This window comes from Lynx canadensis, chromosome C2 (genome assembly GCF_007474595.2).
Source record: "Lynx canadensis isolate LIC74 chromosome C2, mLynCan4.pri.v2, whole genome shotgun sequence".
Classification (NCBI taxonomy): Eukaryota; Metazoa; Chordata; class Mammalia; order Carnivora; family Felidae; genus Lynx; species Lynx canadensis.
Genome location: NC_044311.2, coordinates 133,431,480 through 133,450,361, shown reverse-complemented (window position 1 = coordinate 133,450,361; position 18,882 = coordinate 133,431,480).

Below are 18,882 nucleotides of genomic sequence, written 5' to 3'. Positions count from 1 at the left end.
TGAAGCAGCAGAAAGAGAAATCAAGGAACCAATTAATTTACAATTTACAATTGCATCAAAAATCATAAGATATCTAGGAATAAGCCTGACAAAAGAGGTAAAAGATCTGTACTCTGAAAACTATAGAACACTTATGAAAGAAATGGAAGAGGACACAAAAAAATGGAAAAGCATCCCATGATGGATTGGAAGAATAAACATTGTTAAAATGTCTGTACTACCCAAAGCAATCTACACATTCAATGTAATCCCTATCCAAATACCAAGAGCATTTTTCACAGAGCTAGAACACACAATCCTAAAATTTGTATGGAACCACAAAAGACCCCAAATGGCCAAAGCAATCTTGAAAAAGAAAAGCAAAGCTGGAGGCATCATGATTCCAGATTGCAAGCTATATTCCAAGACAATATTGTACTGGCACAAAAACAGGCACATAGATCAATGGAACAGAAAATTACCCCCAAAACAGATGCACTACTATATAGTCAACTAATCTTTGACACAGCAGAAAAGAATATCCAATGGAAAAAAAGAGTCTTTTCAACAAATGATGTTGGGAAAACAGGACAACCACATGCAGAAGAATAAACCTGGGCCACTTTCTTACAGCATACACAAAAATAAATTCAAAATGAATAAAAGGCCTAAATGTGAGACAGGCAACTATAAAAAACCTAGAGGAGAGAACAGTCACCAATGTCTTATTAGAGGCCACAGCAGCTTCTCACTAGGCATGTCACCAGAAGCAAGGGAAACAAAAGCAAACATGAACTACTGGGACTTCATCAAGACAAAATCTTCTACACAGCAAAGGAAACAAATCAATAAAACTAAAACAAATCAACCAACAGAATGGGAGATAATATTTGCAAATGACATATTTAGTATCCAAAATATATAAAGAATTTACCAAATTCAACACTAATCCAGTTAAGAAGTGGTCAGAAGACATGAATGAACACTTTTCCAAAGCAGATATCCAGATGGCCAGAAGACATGAAAAGATTCTCAATATCATTTATCATTAGGAAAATACAAATCAAAACCATGATGAGATACCACCTCACACCTGTCAGAATAGCTACAGTTAACAACACAGGAAACAACAGATGTTGGTGAGGATGAAAAGAAAGGGGAACCCTCTTACACTGTTAGTGGGAATGCAAACTGGTGCAGCCACTTTGGAAAACAATATGGAGGTCCTCAAAAAGTTAAAAATAAAACTATCCTAAAACCCACCAATTGCACTACTAGGTATTTACCTAAAGGAAACAAAAATACTGATTCAAAGGAGCACACGCACCCCGATGTTTATGGCAGCATTATCTACAATAGCGAAATCATGGAAAGAGCCCAAATGTCCATCAACTGATGAACGAAGAAGTTGTAGTGTGTGGGGGGGGGGGGCGGTATGTGTGTGAAATTACTCAGTCATCAAAAAATAAATAAAATCTTGCCATTTGCAATGACATGGATTAAGCTAGAGGATATTATGCTAAGTGAAGTCAGTCAGACAAAGACAAATACCATATGATTTCACTTATATGTGGACTTTAAGAAACAAAACATATGAACATAGGGGAAAGGAAAAAAAGAAGGGGAAGGAAACCATAAGAGTCTCTCAACTACAGAGAACAAAAGGAGGGTTGATAGACAGAAGGTGGGCAGGGAGTGGACTAAATGGGTGATGGGTATTAAGAAGGGCACTTGTTGTGATGAGCATTGGGGGCTATATACAAGTGATGAATCAGTAAATTACACTCCTGATTTCAATATTACAGGATATGTTAACTAACAAGGATTTAAATAAAAAGAAAAAAAGTAAAAGCTATTGAAAGTAGCAAATAGGAAAGCTTTTGAAACCATAAGTTCAACTAATACAAACAAAAATATAATCTAAGGCCTCCCTTTATATAAGACTTTGAAAGAAACTTCTTGATAAAGGATAGATTCAGTTTCAGACATAGAAGAAGCAAGATTATACAAATTTATTGGGTTTTTTGATCTTTTTAAGTTAGGCTATAAAACCATGAGAGGTATGTTTTAAATCAAAAATAAAGACAAAAAGTTACATTTTTGTTGTTTTGTTTTGTTTTTTTAAAGGGAGAGAGAGTGCACATGCAAGCAAGGGAGAAACACACACACACACACACACACACAGAGAGAGAGAGAGAGGGAGAGAGAGAAAATCCCGAGTAGGCTCCATGACCAGCATGGAACCTGATATGGGGCTTGATCCCGTGTTCCTGGGATCATGACCTGAGCTGAAATCAAGAGTCAGAGGCTTAACCAACTGAGCCACCCACGCACCCTCAAAATTTACATTATTTATTTATTTATTTTGAGAGAGAGAGAGGGAGAGAACAAGTGAGGGAAGAGCAGAGAGCAAGAGAGGGAGAGAGAATCCTAAGCAGGCCCTGCACTGTCAGTGTAGAGTTAGATGTAGGGCTCGATCTCACTAACCGTGAGATCATGACCTGAGCCAAAATCAAGAGTCAGATGCCCAACTGCACCACCCCATATGCCCCCCAAATTTACATTTTTAATGTGAAATTGTGGGAGATATATTTTTAATTTTTTTTCAAATTTATTTTTTGAGAGACAGAGACAGACATAGTGTGAGCAGGAGAGAGGCAGAGAAAGAGGGAGTCACAGATTCCAAAGCAAGCTCCAGGCCCTGAGTTGTCAGCACAGAGCCTGACACGGGGTTCGAACTCACAAACCGCAAGATCTTAACCTGAGCTGAAGTCAGACATTTAACCGATTGAGCCACCCAGTCACCCCTATGGGAGATTTTTGACCTAAAATGAATATTTATGCTGCAAACTTCAGGTAAGTACACACATTTTTTCAAATGAAATAATATTATTTTCTTCTTTGTTCATAATACTTATATGAAATCTCTTGCTTATATATGTAACAAGTTAGAAAATGCAGCAAAATATTCCTTGCTGTTCTGTGAATGGCTGGATACCCTTTACAGAAATCCAGAACTTATCTCGAGGCAGATCAGCAAATCTCATACTGGGTGTATGATCAAATTGCAGTTTTCTCTCAAAGTCAAGTTTCCAAGCTAAGCAGGTGAGTCAGAAAAATGATCCTCCCCTTTCATATATTCGTGCTGAAAGACAGGGATAGTTCAATGTCATCAGTTCTCCCAGGTGGTTTCATAAGACCCGACACTTGACATTTACCTTTTCTCATTTCTTGCCTTCCTCTCACACCCAAGCCGCAATGGAAACAAGATTTTCATTTGCAATGTGATTTTCACAAGGTTTCAGCTTCCTTTTTTTTAATGCTTTTAACAAATTTGTAAGTGTGCAATAGAGTATTATACTGTAGTTATACTTACTTTTAACTATAAGGACAATGCTGTACAGCAGATCTCTAGAACTTACTCATTTTGCACAATTGAGATGTTATGACTGCTGATTAGCACCTCCCCAATTCCCTGTCCCCAGCCCTTGGCAACCATAATTCTACTCCCTAATCCTAGGAATTTAACTATTTTAGATATCTCATATATGTAGAATCATGCAGTATCTGTTTTTTTTGCAACTGGTTTATTTCACTTAGGAACTCCTATAATTCAATAGCAAAAAATCTAATAACCCAGTGTAAGTCAGAACTGAATATATTTACAAACATAAGGATGAATGAAATAACATAGGGAAAAAGAGTTCAGGAATTAAGGCTGTGATACTACAATACTTTAAGAATGAAATGAGAGCAAGGAACAATCAAAGTAGACTTAGATGGGGTGGACAGTGAGAAAGACAGTTTAGGGCATTTTCATAAAATCCAAGAGAAAAACATGTTCCAAAAAGGAGAGAGTGGTTAATTTTAACTACTGCTGCTAAACATCAGGAAAGAGAAGGAGAGGTGTGTGTGGGTTTTAGATGGATAGGCAATTTTTTTTAATGTTTTATTTATTTTTCAGAGACAGCGCATGAGCAGGGGAGGGGCAGAGAGAGACAGAGACATGGAATCCAAAGCAGGCTCCAGGCTGTCAGCACAGAGCCCAATATGGAGCTCGAACCCATGAACTGCGAGATCATGACCTAAACTGAAGTCAGATGCTTAACTGACTGAGCCACCCAGGCACCCCTAGATGGATAAGCAATCTTAACAAGAGTAAAATCTGTTAGTGTTGAGGTCACTTCCTGATTTGTGGTTTTACATTAAGTAGAGAAAATGAGATAAGAAACCAATGGTGTAAAGGCAGCACAGAGGAGTTCATGACCAGAGTATTTACTAAATCATGGAGGAATGAGATTTAGAACAGAGCAGAAATAACTCTACATCAGGTAATGGAAAGAAAGGTAGAGAGCACAGATAGTCATTTTTTGGTGAGAATAAGGGGGAACTGCTGTCAGCTTCTATTTCCTCATTGAAAATTCAGACTGTGAGTTAAGAGAAGGATCCCTGTAGGAGGTCTGAGTGGGTGGGGAGAACAAGGGAAAGTGGTAAACTGGAACCAGCACAACAGTTGTGACACAAAATGACATGGTAAATGCCTCTCTAACATCAAATGCTACAGTGTCACCAAGAGAAAGAGCAAATGTAAAAAAAGGAAAGTGAAAGACTTTGAAGGAGGGGAAAGCATTTTGGGTTGGGTATTAAAGGAAGTAGAATTGTCAGTGGTAGGCATAACATGGGAAGTACAGTCTGGACAAAGGAACAGAATGAGAAAGAGTGAAGGCAGGAGAGGGTAACAATGGTGACAGTCGAGCAGCAAGCCACCCCATCCCACCCCATCCTACTGGAGTGCAGGGCATGTAGGAAGGAGAAGCCAGCTCAAAAGGAAGAATGGAGCTACAACACTGAAGTCTCCAAATATCACTTTAATGATTTTGACCTTATTTCCATGAAAATGAGAAACCAATTATCCTCACTCCATTCTGCCCAAACTTTGCATTTATGACTTGATTACAGTCCTTGCCACTTTCACTGTTAGTTATCTGATCATAAATCTGTTTTCAACAGATTGAAAGCTCTCCAAAGGCATCGTGTCACATCCCCAGAGCCCTAGAGCCTTGCATGCCTTCTGGAAAATAAATGCATGAATTTTATCTTATAAACAAATAGTCAAAGACTGGACATTGTGAGGACTTATCTAGCAGCAATCTGTTGAAAGTATTTGAAAGGGCGATTGAGGGAGAAGCCACCAATTAGCAGGGGACTTCCTGAGTCCCAGGGAGATTGAGTTCTAACCTAACCAGATATATTGCGTGTATTTACTATGACTAAGCAAAATGCTAACAAATAGAACCTTTTAATGTTTAGCAGTGAGAGTCTTCAAGTATGGAATCCACTTAAAAATATGATAGGATAACCAATTGAGATGTAATATGTATTTTTATTTTACTACTAAGATAAAAATGAGAGCTATTTTGCCCTTCCATATCCTAAGTGAGTAGGCAAACATTTGTGTTCTGTAGAGGCAAAGAAAAATAGATTCTTTATATTTCAGGGCCCTACTAAAGAGAACGCTTAGGTTAAATGCCCCCACCCCCTATTGTTACTCTCCAAGGAGCCACATTCTTTCTCACTCCCATAATTCAGATGGAATTTATCATACTCCCTGTTTCCTGGCCTGAACAAGTATGTTCCCTGGCCACAATGATCACTTTAGCTATGAGCTTATACTCAGCATTCTGAGACTTTTGCAAAATCTAATAAGAAATTACCTGTTATTAGTGGCCAAGTTGTTCTAGAGGTGATCTACTAGTAGAGATAAACCTCTTGAAAAGAAGAAGAAGAAGAAGAAGAAGAAGAAGAAGAAGAAGAAGAAGAAGCAGCAGCAGCAGCCAACAAGAAGATCAGAGCAAGGAATAGAGAGGGAAACTGTTTCAACCTCTAGGCCAGCCACATCTGAAGTCAATGGTGCCTAGGGAGTTCCCATTTATTATTTTCAATGTTTATTTATTTTTGAAAGAGAGAGAGAGAGAAAGGGAGAGAGAGCAAAATGAAGGAAGAGGAGGAGGAGAGAGAGAGAGAGAGAGAGAGAGAGAGAGAGAAAATCCCAAGCAAGCTCTGCACTGTCAACACAGAGCCAGACACAGGGCTTGATCTCCCAAACTGTCAGATCATGACCTGAGTTGAAATCAAGAGTTGGACGCTTAACCAACTGAGCCACCCAGGCACCCCAGGAGTTCCCATTTCCTTAAGCCAATAAAGTCCTTTTATGTTTTTAAAGGAGTTTGGTTGCAAATGAATGAGCCTGAAACATGTAAGCCACTACCAAGAATATCTGGAAGTTGGAGGTCCATTGAGAAAAGGGAGAAGCAATTGCTGGCAGTTCCTTGAAAAGTAACTCAAAAATTGAGAGCGCTTGTGAGTATTTGTTTCTAAGTCAGGGGTGCTAGGGGGCCAGGGGGAACATGGAGATTTGAAAGTTTTTGTAAGTGATGAAGATTTGTCCACAGCTCTCCAGACAGAAATGGTTTGAAAGATACACCTAGGAAGTCTGGATACTAGCTACTGGGCATTAAAAATCATGGTGAAAGTCCCTGTCCCCAGTTGATTCAGAAGGAGGGTGGCTCACCCCTGCCCCTATTGTATTGAAGAATCAGAGTCCTTCAAATACAGGGACTTACAAAAACTTTGCAAACATTTCTCCATTCCCAAAGTATTTGACATGGGGCAGTGCACAAACTTAAAGTCAGATTCAGTGCAACCTAAATAGTGTCATGAGTTTATACACTTGGTATTAAAGAGAAAATTCATAACAAATACATATTTATTAAACCGATGCTTGCTTGAGACTTTGCGAAAGTGGTAAATGTGTTTATTCCTAATATTTCCATTTAATTCTTCAAAGATGTGCTTTTAGTAAGCACTGCAACTTGATTTTTCTCAGTTAAATTTCTTAGTCTGAATTTTACTTATTATACTGTCTTTACATATATTCTATGTTTCAAAAATAAGAGGCAAATCATCCAGATTCCAATGTTACCAGATAAATACATACCTAAGACCTTTCAATTACTAAAATGAGTTACGTCTGGAGAAATCACTCTTCTAGTTGCTTTTTAACTCTAAACCTTTTTTTCCCTTAAAATCAATTGAATTTCAAATTCAGTTTAAATTTCAAATCAGTTGAAATTTCCTTTTGTGATATTTTTGGCAAAAAAAATTATCAAATTATGTAAGATAATATAGAGTGCATTATTAGAAAGTATGAATTCCAAATATGAATAATTTACATACCTAAATCTCATGAGTCCAATGCAAGAATAATAGCTTTGGAAAAGTAAACCTTTACTATTATGCTTTTAATGAGATTTTTTTTAAGTCATGAGAAAGGTGTTTCTGTGGGTAAAAAAAGTAACAGACTTTCAAAAAGTTAGGACTTTGTTGCAAAAGAATTCACTTCAGATGACAAATCACAATAGCCAAATTATTATTTTTTTTAATTTCTAATGTTGAATATAGTGTCCCTTGCTTATTCTGTAACCACTTTCCCCATCAGCATAATACATAAGCTATCACAAATACTCCCTGACTCAAGGATTTCTCTTTGTTCCATTTGTGTGCATAGAATTAGGACATCTTAGATATATAAATACTATCAGCAAATTCAAGGAAGAAGGGGAAAAGCATTGTTTCCTTCTTTTTGTGGCCCTAGGGAGCTTGAATCATCAGTGCTTTTTGACTGCAAGTAGTAGAAACTCAAGCCAGCTTACAGGAGGGTAAGGGGGGGAGAAGAGGGAGGAAATTAAGAAAAATTATGAGTGTCTAGTGAACAAAGGCAAATATCAGAGTAGGCTTCTCAAGAAGGACTAATATCTCAATCTCCCTCCCTCCTACCTTACCAGTCTTTTATATATATTTTTATTATTTTCTTTCTGCACTTAGTATGACAGAAAATTATTATGCCACAATCCCTAACAAGTATAGTTTATCACAAATTACAGCTGTAATCCCTTGGATCCAATTTTAAATTCCAGGGAAGGGGCACGATTTGGCATGGGATGGGCCAACTCCTGGTTCAATCTCCTATTATCACAAGGAACTGGGACAACATAGATATAATATAAATATGTGTTTTAGGACCCTTCCCCCACCCTAAAAAAAACTTATGGACCGATGTGGGGAAAAGTAGAGTGTATTCTTTGAGAAAGCAACCCCAAAATTTATCTATTCTAATACCTTTAAAAAGTGTATTTAGAAGGCAAGATGAGAAAGTTTTAATGGCTGTCCTATTTTCAAAATATTTTGGAGAACAGCTTTTGTATTTAATCAATAGGACATAATATTTTCTTTTCTGCACTGTAGACAATGTATGATAGAGGTTTTGTGACCTCAGAATTATAGTTTCAGGAAGCTACCCTCTTGGCCTACCTCCATATGCTTTAGTTGAAACAAAGCCTTTTAGTACAAATGTGGAGACAGTGAGTAGGAGGCAGGGAAGCACCCAGAATACTTCCTCTTATACAAAATCCATAGAATAATAAGAGTGTGGCCAGGGATTTTTGCCTTGTATTAAAAAAAGAGAAAAAAAATAAAGGAATAATCCATCACTATAAAGGACTAATGCCCTTGCTTTTATTTTGGAATCAGTTCATATAAAATGACTGAAAGGGTGTGAATTTTCTTTTTCCACCTTAGATACAAGATTGAAATAAGATTTTATGTCTTTCCATAAGTATATTTTTAATTAGGCTCTATTAAGATGTGGAATATAAATCATAGGGGGAAAAAGGGCATATTTGAAATAGAAAACTCTTGTACCATGGAACAAATATTGTTAAAATGTCTATACTACCCAAAGTAATCTACAGATTTAATGCAATCCTTATCAGGATACAAACAGCATTTTTCAAAGAACTAGAACAAAGAATCCTAAAATTTGTATGAAACCACAAAAGACCTAAAATAGCTAAAGCAAACCTTGAAAAAGAAAAACAAAACTGGAGGCATCACAACTCCAGATTTGAAGCTATATTACAAAGAAGTAGTAATTAAAACAGTATGGTACTGGCATAAAAATAGACACATAGATAGTAGAATAGAATAGAAAACCCAGAAATAAAGCCACAATTATATGGTCAATCTTTGACAAAGAAGGAATGGATATCCAATGGGAAAAAGACAGTCTCAACAAATGGTGTTGGGAAAACTGGATATCCACATGCAAAAGAATGAAACTGGACCGTTCTCATTCACCATACACAAAAATAAACCCCAAATGGTTTAAAGACCTAAACATGAGACCTGAAACCATAAAAATCCTAGAAGAGAACACAGGCAGTAATCTCTTTTGCATCGTCTATAGCAACTTCTTTCTAGATAGGTCTCCTGAGTCAAGGGAAATAAAAGCAAAAATAAACTGTTAGGACTGCATCAAAATAAAAATTTCTGCAAAGCAAAGGAAACAATCAACAAAACTAAGGAAACCTACAGAATGGGAGAAGATATTTGCAAATGACATATCAGATACAGGGTTAGTATCCAAAATATATAAAGAGCTAATACAACTCAATACTCAAACAAACAAGCCAACTAAAAAAAATGGGCAGAAGACCTGAACAGACATTTCTCCAAAGGTGACATCCAAATGGCCAACAGACACATGAAAAGATGATCAACATCACTCATCATCAGGGAAATAAAAATCAAAACTACAACAAGATATCACCTTATAGCTGTCAGAATGGTCAAAATCAACAACACAAGAAACAAGTCTTGGCAAGAATGAATAAAAAGAGTAACCTCTTGCACTGTTAGCAAGAATGCAAACTGGTGCAGCCACTGCAGAAAATAGTATGGAGATTTCTCAAAAAAAAATTAAAAATAGAGCTACCTTACAATGTAGGAATCACACTACTGGATATTTACTCAAAAAATACAAAAAACACTAATTCAAAGGGATGTATGCACCCTTATATTTATGGCAGCATTATTTACAATTAGCCCATTATGGAAGAAGCCCAAGTGTCTATCGGCTGATGAATGGATAAAGATGCAGTATGGGGGCGCCTGGGTGGCTCAGTCAGTTAAGCAGCCGACTTCGGCTCAGGTCATGATTTCGCGGTCCGTGAGTTCGAGCCCCGCGTCAGGCTCTGGGCTGACAGCTCAGAGCCTGGAGCCTGTTTCAGATTCTGTGTCTCCCTCTCTCTGACCCTCCCCCATTCATGCTCTGTCTCTCTCTGTCTCAATAATAAATAAACGTTAAAAAATGCAGTATGCATATAAAACGGGATATTACTTAGCCATGAAAAGAATGAAATCTTGCCATGAGTAATGATGTGGATGGAGCTAGACAGTATTATGCTAAGAGAAAAGAAATTGTCTGAGAAAGACATACCATACCATACCTTACCATATGATTTCACTTATATGTGAAATTTAATAAACAAAACAAATAAGCAAAGGGGGAAAAAGAGAGAGAGAAGCCAAGAAACAAACTCTTAACTATAGAGAACAAACTGTTACTAGAAGAGAGGTAGGTGGGGGGATGGGTTAAATAGGTGATGGGGATTAAGGAGGGCACTTGCTACGATGAGCACCAGGTTTTGTATGAAAATGTTGAATCACTATATTGTACACCTGAACCTAATATATTGTATGTTAACTGGAATTTAAACTAAAAACTTTATAAAAATGTTGCCAACAACAATAGAAGTTAACATTCATAAAAATGCTAACTATAACCTAGGAATTGTTGTTTACATTGATCTCATTTAATCCCCAAACAATACTATATACCAGATACTATTATTATCCAGACCCAAGATATCAGACAGGCTAGTTGATAGTCCATACTGTCAGCCACTATTCTACAATAATTCCAAATGCTTAAGATTTAGTTTCAGTTAATAAAAATCATTAAATATTATAAAATCCATGTTCAAGAAGGTTTTTGTCTAAGAAAGTAAAATTTTCAGTGTTGAGACAGACATTTCCCAAATAAATAGAATTTTTAGATATTTTGATTCATTTGTAAAATGTATATCTAAATATTTTCTGAAAGACCTTGTTTATTAGGAATCTTATAAGATTATAAGAATCATATAATAAGATCTTGCTTATTAGGAATCTCCTAAGTTCTTTGTGAACTAGAATAGGAAAGTGGAGGGAAAAGAAATTCTAGTATCACACCTAATTGATTCCCCCCATAGTAATAAGAATAGGAGAATCAAGATGAAATGAAAGCCCCTCAATTTATTAATCCCAAAACCATAAGAGACTCTTAAATACTGAGAACAAACTGAGGGCTGATGGGGGATGGGGGGAGGGGAAAGTGGGTGATGGCATTGAGGAGGGCACCTGTTAGGATGAGCACTGGGTGTTGTATGGAAACCAATTTAACAATAAATTATATTTAATATCTTTTTAAAAAGCTGTTCTTGGGTTTAACTTAAGGGTAAAACTGCCCAGACTTTACACAGCTAAGAATAAAGGAACGAAGACAAATTTCTAGGAGTCTGGGGTAGGTTGCTGAGAAATTCTGAAGCAAGTGCCACAAAACAGACGTGGACTGGTTGTTATACACCTGAAATTGTAAACCACTTGGCAAAACTAAATCAGTTCAGAATGGTGAGTATAATGGCAGCAATAATTTCACGCTTATAGTCTGAAAACCAAAGTAAGACAGGAATCAATGAATGAGGCAGAATCCAAGAATTAGGAGTAGAGGTAGAAATGGACCAGAAATGGGTGAAAGGGCAAGTAGAACAAATAAAGGGCAAAGCAGAAACCTGGCTGAGATTTTTCCAGGCAGCCAGGTGTCCTGCACCACTTCAAAACTCCACAAGTGGAGATTTTCAGCTGGAGGCCTTGAGTTTGTTGAGGTTTCAATTACTTATAAGCAGTTTCTAAGCATGGATCTGGGTGTTTGGTCGTGGTCAGATTTCTTTTTAAAAATATTCAATTCTTTTCCACAGAAGACAGAATTTAGGAAGATTGGTGAGAAATGAGAAGCTTTCAGAAGACATTACTTTATTGCCCCCACATGGTATAATTTCCCACTAACCTAATATAGTTTGTACCATAAAGATAAAACTTAACGGTAACAAAATTAAGATAACCACAATACTTTTCTAACATGCTTTTATGAAACTATAGTTATGAGTGTGATATGAATTGGTGATTATCTAAAATTGAAGCTCATGAAAGTTATTTTTGGACATGAAAGGGAAAAAAAGGTGAGATCATGACCTGAGCCAAAATCGAGAGTTGGATGCTAACCAACTGAGCCACCCAGGCACCCCAAAACACACAGAGAATCTTAAAGGGATCCCGTAAAATATAGATTATCCAATAGTCTTGTGAAAATAACTTGTATCCAGTATACATAATTATGAAATTTATATCACAAAGTATAATTTGAAGTATATCATACAAAATGTGGCATTACAGTAAACAGTTAGGCAGAAGGCCTCTGAATTAATTATTACCAAGCCTAAGTTTGATGACCGAGATTTATCCCCAGCCAACTTCTCAAAGTTCATTTCTATTCTGGGAATTGGACTGGGAAACAATGTATTGAAAAACAAAAGTGCAGTGCTCTTCTTGAAAAATAAGTATTTTCATTTGGACAAAACCAGTAGCTTTCTCAAAGGTTAGCAAATTTGTTTATAAAGTGACATTCTAAACCAACTGAATAAACTCAAAGTTTATTCCTGAAAGTGCATTCTAAATAATTTACTGTTGGTGGAGCACTCTAAGCCAGTTGAATAAATACAATATTTAAACTAACTAATGCTGTAACTTAGATAATTGATATAGTGTTATATAAGTTTAAGATCAGCAAAATTTTGGTAATTAGTTAAATCTAGAGAATCAATATACTGACTATGGCATCATTTTGTTGATGAATGTTGGCACATTTTCCGGCATTATGAGTTGTCCACGAGGTGTTTGATCGTTTCAGTTTTGAGTCAAGAAAAAAATTATTCCCTTTCTAAAGTAGGTGAATACTAAATTTCTCAAAGCTCATACCTTCATGAATTCCATCGAGATGAGGTCAAAATATAATTTGGTAAATTCTGCATGTCAAAAATTATGTTAAAATGCATATCAGAAAAATAAAAGCACCAAATGACAAATATCTGTGCAGTGGGAGGAACCAGACTAGGGAGTAATAAAGACCTAGATTTAAATCTCAGCTCTTCAACATTTTTGCTGCTTCAGAATTTTAAGAATTTATATAACCTTTTTTCAACCTCAGTTTATTCAACTGAAAAATAGGTTTAATAATGCTTGCCTTGCAGAGTTGTTAGAAGGATTGACAATAGTTTATGTAAATCCTTTAGCAAGGCACTTAAGCACACAATGAAAGCTATAGAAATTTCTTTTCTTGCTAATATTTGCACCATTATTACCTTACTTTGGACTCTTTTGATAAATCAGAAATTGTGTTGTACTTGTCATTTAAATTCTCTTAATCTAATTTTAATAATATTGTGTGTTATTAACATCTAAATCTTTTATTCTCTCTGGTAAGCAAGTAGTGAATCTTTTTCCAATTCTAACTCTTTCTTCTGAGCTTGCATAATAAAAGCCCTTATTTAAATGACTTACAATTCCCTTTTATCATATGTACCTAGAAATATTACCATGAGCACTTTTTAGTATCAAATACTTTCATATTTATTAATGAGTAAAATTTTACTTTTCCCCATTAATTAGAATATAAGTTTGGGACTGTGGCCCAAACACTGTATTAGGCTCAATGGGTACAAATGAAAAAACAGCTATACTTTTGGGGTTTACAGTCCAGGGTGGGATACAAATGTTCAATTGACATGCTATGGAGAGGTTCAAGGTGCCGAGAGAATACATGGAAACTACAGTTATACCTTTTTTTTCTGATAATATGAAGTATGTAACAAATTAAAATGAAATTACTTAGAAAAAAAAAGGATTATTCTGGTAACAAATCAGGCAGATGAAGCTGAAATCATAATAGATACCATAAAGAATGGCAAAATTCTATAGTCTGTTCAATGTGAAATAAACTCAAACGAATAAACAGAAAACAATTAATGGATTGTGATTCAACATACACTTGTTTCTCAAACTAAATGGATGCTATTCTATGGTTTACTCACAAATGTTAGGGTGGTAAGGATTGAATCTGGCTTCCTGCTGGGAAATTAATGCCCTTCTATTAATAGTTGTCAGCACCTCCAATGAACACAAATCTTATCTGACTTAGAACCTCTAACTCCATTCCTCAAACCTATTTCCCATACTGTGTTTGTGGGTTATCACCCACCCATCTCCTAGCTCAAGACTCTGGAAATAATAAATTCCTTCTAATCCCTCAGCCCCACACAACCTACAATTCAGACGTTTTTGTTTTATTTCTGCAATGAATGTTTGCACAGTTATATTTCCTATTTCCTTCCTTTTGCCTTCTTCATGTTGATTGCCATGTAGGTCACACCCTCATCACATCATGGCCACCCTTCCAATTGTTATCTGAGCCTCCAATCTCCCTTCTTCTTTCCCTCCTTCAGCCTGTCCAGACAGTAATTTTCCTACATCACAACTCTTATAATGTTCTTCTGTTTCAATAAACCCTTTTGGCCTCCCAATTGCTGACGAAGTTTAAACTCTTTAGCCTTGCTTTAAAAACACATTTGCTTCAAGTACGTTTTTCTGCAATACTTATTTGTCTTTGGAAAAAATAATTTTGCTTGATCTCAAGGACAATAGATGGCATCAGATGAAGAAGCCTTAAAAAAATCTCAAACAAAAACTTAAGTTATTACTCTGATAGAATTATACATGCCAGTGCAAAAGAGGCAATGGCCCATTCTAGTAGACACGTCTTGGACATGTATAAAGGGTAAAGGGAAACCTTACATGTTTAAGTTCATATTTTTTATCTCTTGTTGCTAGTAACTATTGAAGTCTTTATAATCTATAGACAAACACAATGACCATGAAATTCCACTATACTCTTTTAACGGGCTCTAGTATTTGATTTTGTGATAAGAATAGAACTGATAATTTTTTTTTTCAACGTTTATTTATTTTTGGGACAGAGAGAGACAGAGCATGAACGGGGAAGGGGCAGAGAGAGAGGGAGACACAGAATCGGAAACAGGCTCCAGGCTCTGAGCCATCAGCCCAGAGCCCGACGCGGGGCTCGAACTCCCGGACCGCGAGATCGTGACCTGGCTGAAGTCGGACGCTTAACCGACTGCGCCACCCAGGCGCCCCAGAATAGAACTGATAGACTGTACAGTGGTCTTAGCATTACCCCTAATAATGGGTCTAGAGTACCTGACTTCATACCCTCCAGGTTTTCTTCATCTCAGCAGCTTTTCATTATATTCCTTTGCCAGCTCTTCATCTTCTGACTGATATCTAAATGCTTCTGTTCCTCCTGTGTCAGTCCTTGATCCTCTTTCTTTTCACCTCCTGTCTCTCCCGAGATGATCTTATTCATTCATATAGATTTAAATATAAACCACATACAGTTATTTCCCACTACTCTCTATGTTCAGACTTTTCCTAGGCCCAAATTTATGTAGTCAACCACCTACTAGACATCTCTGTATAGAGGTCTTAAATTTAACAAAATTAACGTCCCAAACTGTACTTTTGATTTCCTTTTCCACCACTAAAAAGTGTGTTCCCCCCACTACCACCATGATATCTTCTTTAGTTTTTTTTTTTAATTTTTTTAATTAGCCAAGAACTTTCATGCCTGCATAAATCTTTCACATGTCCAGAATGCTCTGCTAAACACTCCAGTTCTTTAAAATTCAAGGTTAGTTTGGCTGTGACCCCCTCAAAGAAGCCATTCCTGATTTTTTACTAAAATAAAGTACCTTCCTCTGATATACTCTCAGTATTGCATTTTAAAGAATTTGTTACAAGTATTAAATATTTCATTTATCAGGTTTTTTTTCTTTGGTCTCCTTTATCTGATTATAAATTCCATGAGGGCAAGAACCATATCTTTCCTGTTCAATAATACAGATCTAGCATCTTGCACAGTACCTGGTGCATAGGGGTATCTCTGAAAACATTTGCTAAATGACTAAATAGATGCAAAATAAAGCACTGAATGAACATGTAAGTTATCATTCACCATAAATGAGAATTCCCTTACCAGCTACATTTCAAGTATATCTGCATTATAATTTAGAAAACCTAAAAATATGGGGCGCTGGGTAGCTTGGTCGGTTGAGCGTCTGACTACAGCTCAGGTCATGATCTCGCGGTTCTTGAGTTGGAGCCCTGCATCGGGCTCTGTGCTAACAGCTCAGAGCCTGCAGCCTGCTTCAGATTCTGTACCTCCCTCTCTCTCTACCCCTCCCCCACTTGTGCGTGCTCTCTCTCTCTCTCTCTCAAAAATAAACATTAAAAATTTTTTAATTAGGGGGGATTCTGGGAAGATGGCGGCTTAGGAGGACGCTGGGCTCACCGCGCGTCCTGCTGATCACTTAGATCCCACCTACACCTGCCTAAATAACCCAGAAAACCGCCAGAGGATTAGCAGAACGGAGTCACCGGACCCAAGTGCAGACGAGAGGCCCACGGAAGAGGGTAGGAAGGGCGGCGAGGTGGTGCGCGCTCCACGGACTGGCGGGAGGGAGCCGGGGCGGAGGGGCGGCTCACCAGCCAAGCAGAGCCCCCGAGTCCGGCTTGCAAAAGCGGAGGGGCCTGACGGACTGTGTTCCGACAGCAAGCGCGACTTAGCGTCTGGGAGGTCATAAGTTAACAGCTCTGCTCGGAAAGCGGGAAGGCTGGAGGACAAAGGGAGGGTGAGCTGCTGAGCCCCCGGAGGACAGAGCTCAGTTTGGCGGGGAACAAAGGCGCTCGCCAGCGCCATCTCCCCCGCCCATCCCCCAGCCAAAATCCCAAAGGGAACCGGTTCCGGCCAGGGAAATTGCTCGCTCCGCCCAAACACCCAACTCTGTGCTTCTGCGGAGCCAAACCTCCTGCAGCAGATCTGACTCCCTCCGGCTGCCACAGGGCCCCTCCTGAAGTGGATCACCTAAGGAGAAGCGAGCTAAGCCTGCCCCCCCCCCGCCGCCGTGCACCTTGCCTTCCCACCCCAGCTAATACGCCAGATCCCCAGCATCACAAGCCTGGCAGTGTGCAAGTAGCCCAGACGGGCCACGCCACCCCACAGTGAATCCCGCCCCTAGGAGAGGGGAAGAGAAGGCACACACCAGTCTGACTGTGGCCCCAGCGGTGGGCTGGGGGCAGACATCAGGTCGGACTGCGGCCCCGCCCACCAACTCCAGTTATACACCACAGCACAGGGGAAGTGCCCTGCAGGCCCTCACCGCACCAGGGACTATCCAAAATGACCAAGCGGAAGAATTCCCCTCAGAAGAATCTCCAGGAAATAACAACAGCTAATGAGCTGATCAAAAAGGATTTAAATAATATAACAGAAAGTGAATTTAGAATAATAGTCATAAAATTAATCGCTGGGCTGGAAAACAGCATACAGGACAGCAGAGAATCTCTTGCTACAGAGATCAAGGGACTAAGGAACAGTCACGAGGAGCTGAGAAACGCTTTAAAGGAAATGCAAAACAAAATGCAAACCACCACGGCTCGGATGGAAGAGGCAGAGGAGAGAATAGGTGAACTAGAAGATAAAGTTATGGAAAAAGAGGAAGCTGAGAAAAAGAGAGATAAAAAAATCCAGGAGTATGAGGGGAAAATTAGAGAACTAAGTGATACACTAAAAAGAAATAATATACGCATAATTGGGATCCCAGAGGAGGAAGAGAGAGGGAAAGGTGCTGAAGGGGTACTTGAAGAAATCATAGCTGAGAACTTCCCTGAACTGGGGAAGGAAAAAGGCATTGAAATCCAAGAGGCACAGAGAACTCCCTTCAGACGTAACTTGAATCGATCTTCTGCACGACATATCATAGTGAAACTGGCAAAATACAAGGATAAAGAGAAAATTCTGAAAGCAGCAAGGGGTAAACGTGCCCTCACATATAAAGGGATACCTATAAGACTCGTGACTGATCTCTCTTTTGAAACTTGGCAGGCCAGAAAGAATTGGCACGAGATTTTCAGGGTGCTAGACAGCAAAAATATGCAGCCGAGAATCCTTTATCCAGCAAGTCTGTCATGTAGAATAGAAGGAGAGATAAAGGTCTTCCCAAACAAACAAAAACTGAAGGAATTTGTCACCACTAAACCAGCCCTACAAGAGATCCTAAGGGGGACCCTGTGAGACAAAGTACCAGAGACATCACTACAAGCATAAAACAGACAGACATCACAATGACTCTAAACCCGTATCTTTCTATAATAACACTGAATGTAAATGGATTAAATGCGCCAACCAAAAGACATAGGGTATCAGAATGGATAAAAAAACAAGACCCATCTATTTGCTGTCTACAAGAGACTCATTTTAGACCTGAGGACACCTTTAGATTCAGAGTGAGGGGATGGAGAACTATTTATCATGCTACTGGAAGCCAGAAGAAAGCTGGAGTAGCCATACTTATATCAGACAAACTAGACTTTAAATTAAAGGCTGTAACAAGAGATGAAGAAGGACATTATATAATAGTTACAGGGTCTATCCATCAGGAAGAGCTAACAATTATAAATGTCTATGCGCCGAATACCGGAGCCCCCAAATATATAAAACAATTACTCATAAACAGAAGCAACCTTATTGATAAGAATGTGGTAATTGCTGGGGACTTTAACACCCCACTTACAGAAATGGATAGATCATCTAGACACACGGTCAATAAAGAAACAAGGGCCCTGAATGAGACACTGGATCAGATGGACTTGACAGATATATTTAGAACTCTGCATCCCAAAGCAACAGAATATACTTTCTTCTCGAGTGCACATGGAACATTATCCAAGATAGATCATATACTGGGTCACAAAACAGCCCTTCATAAGTTTACAAGA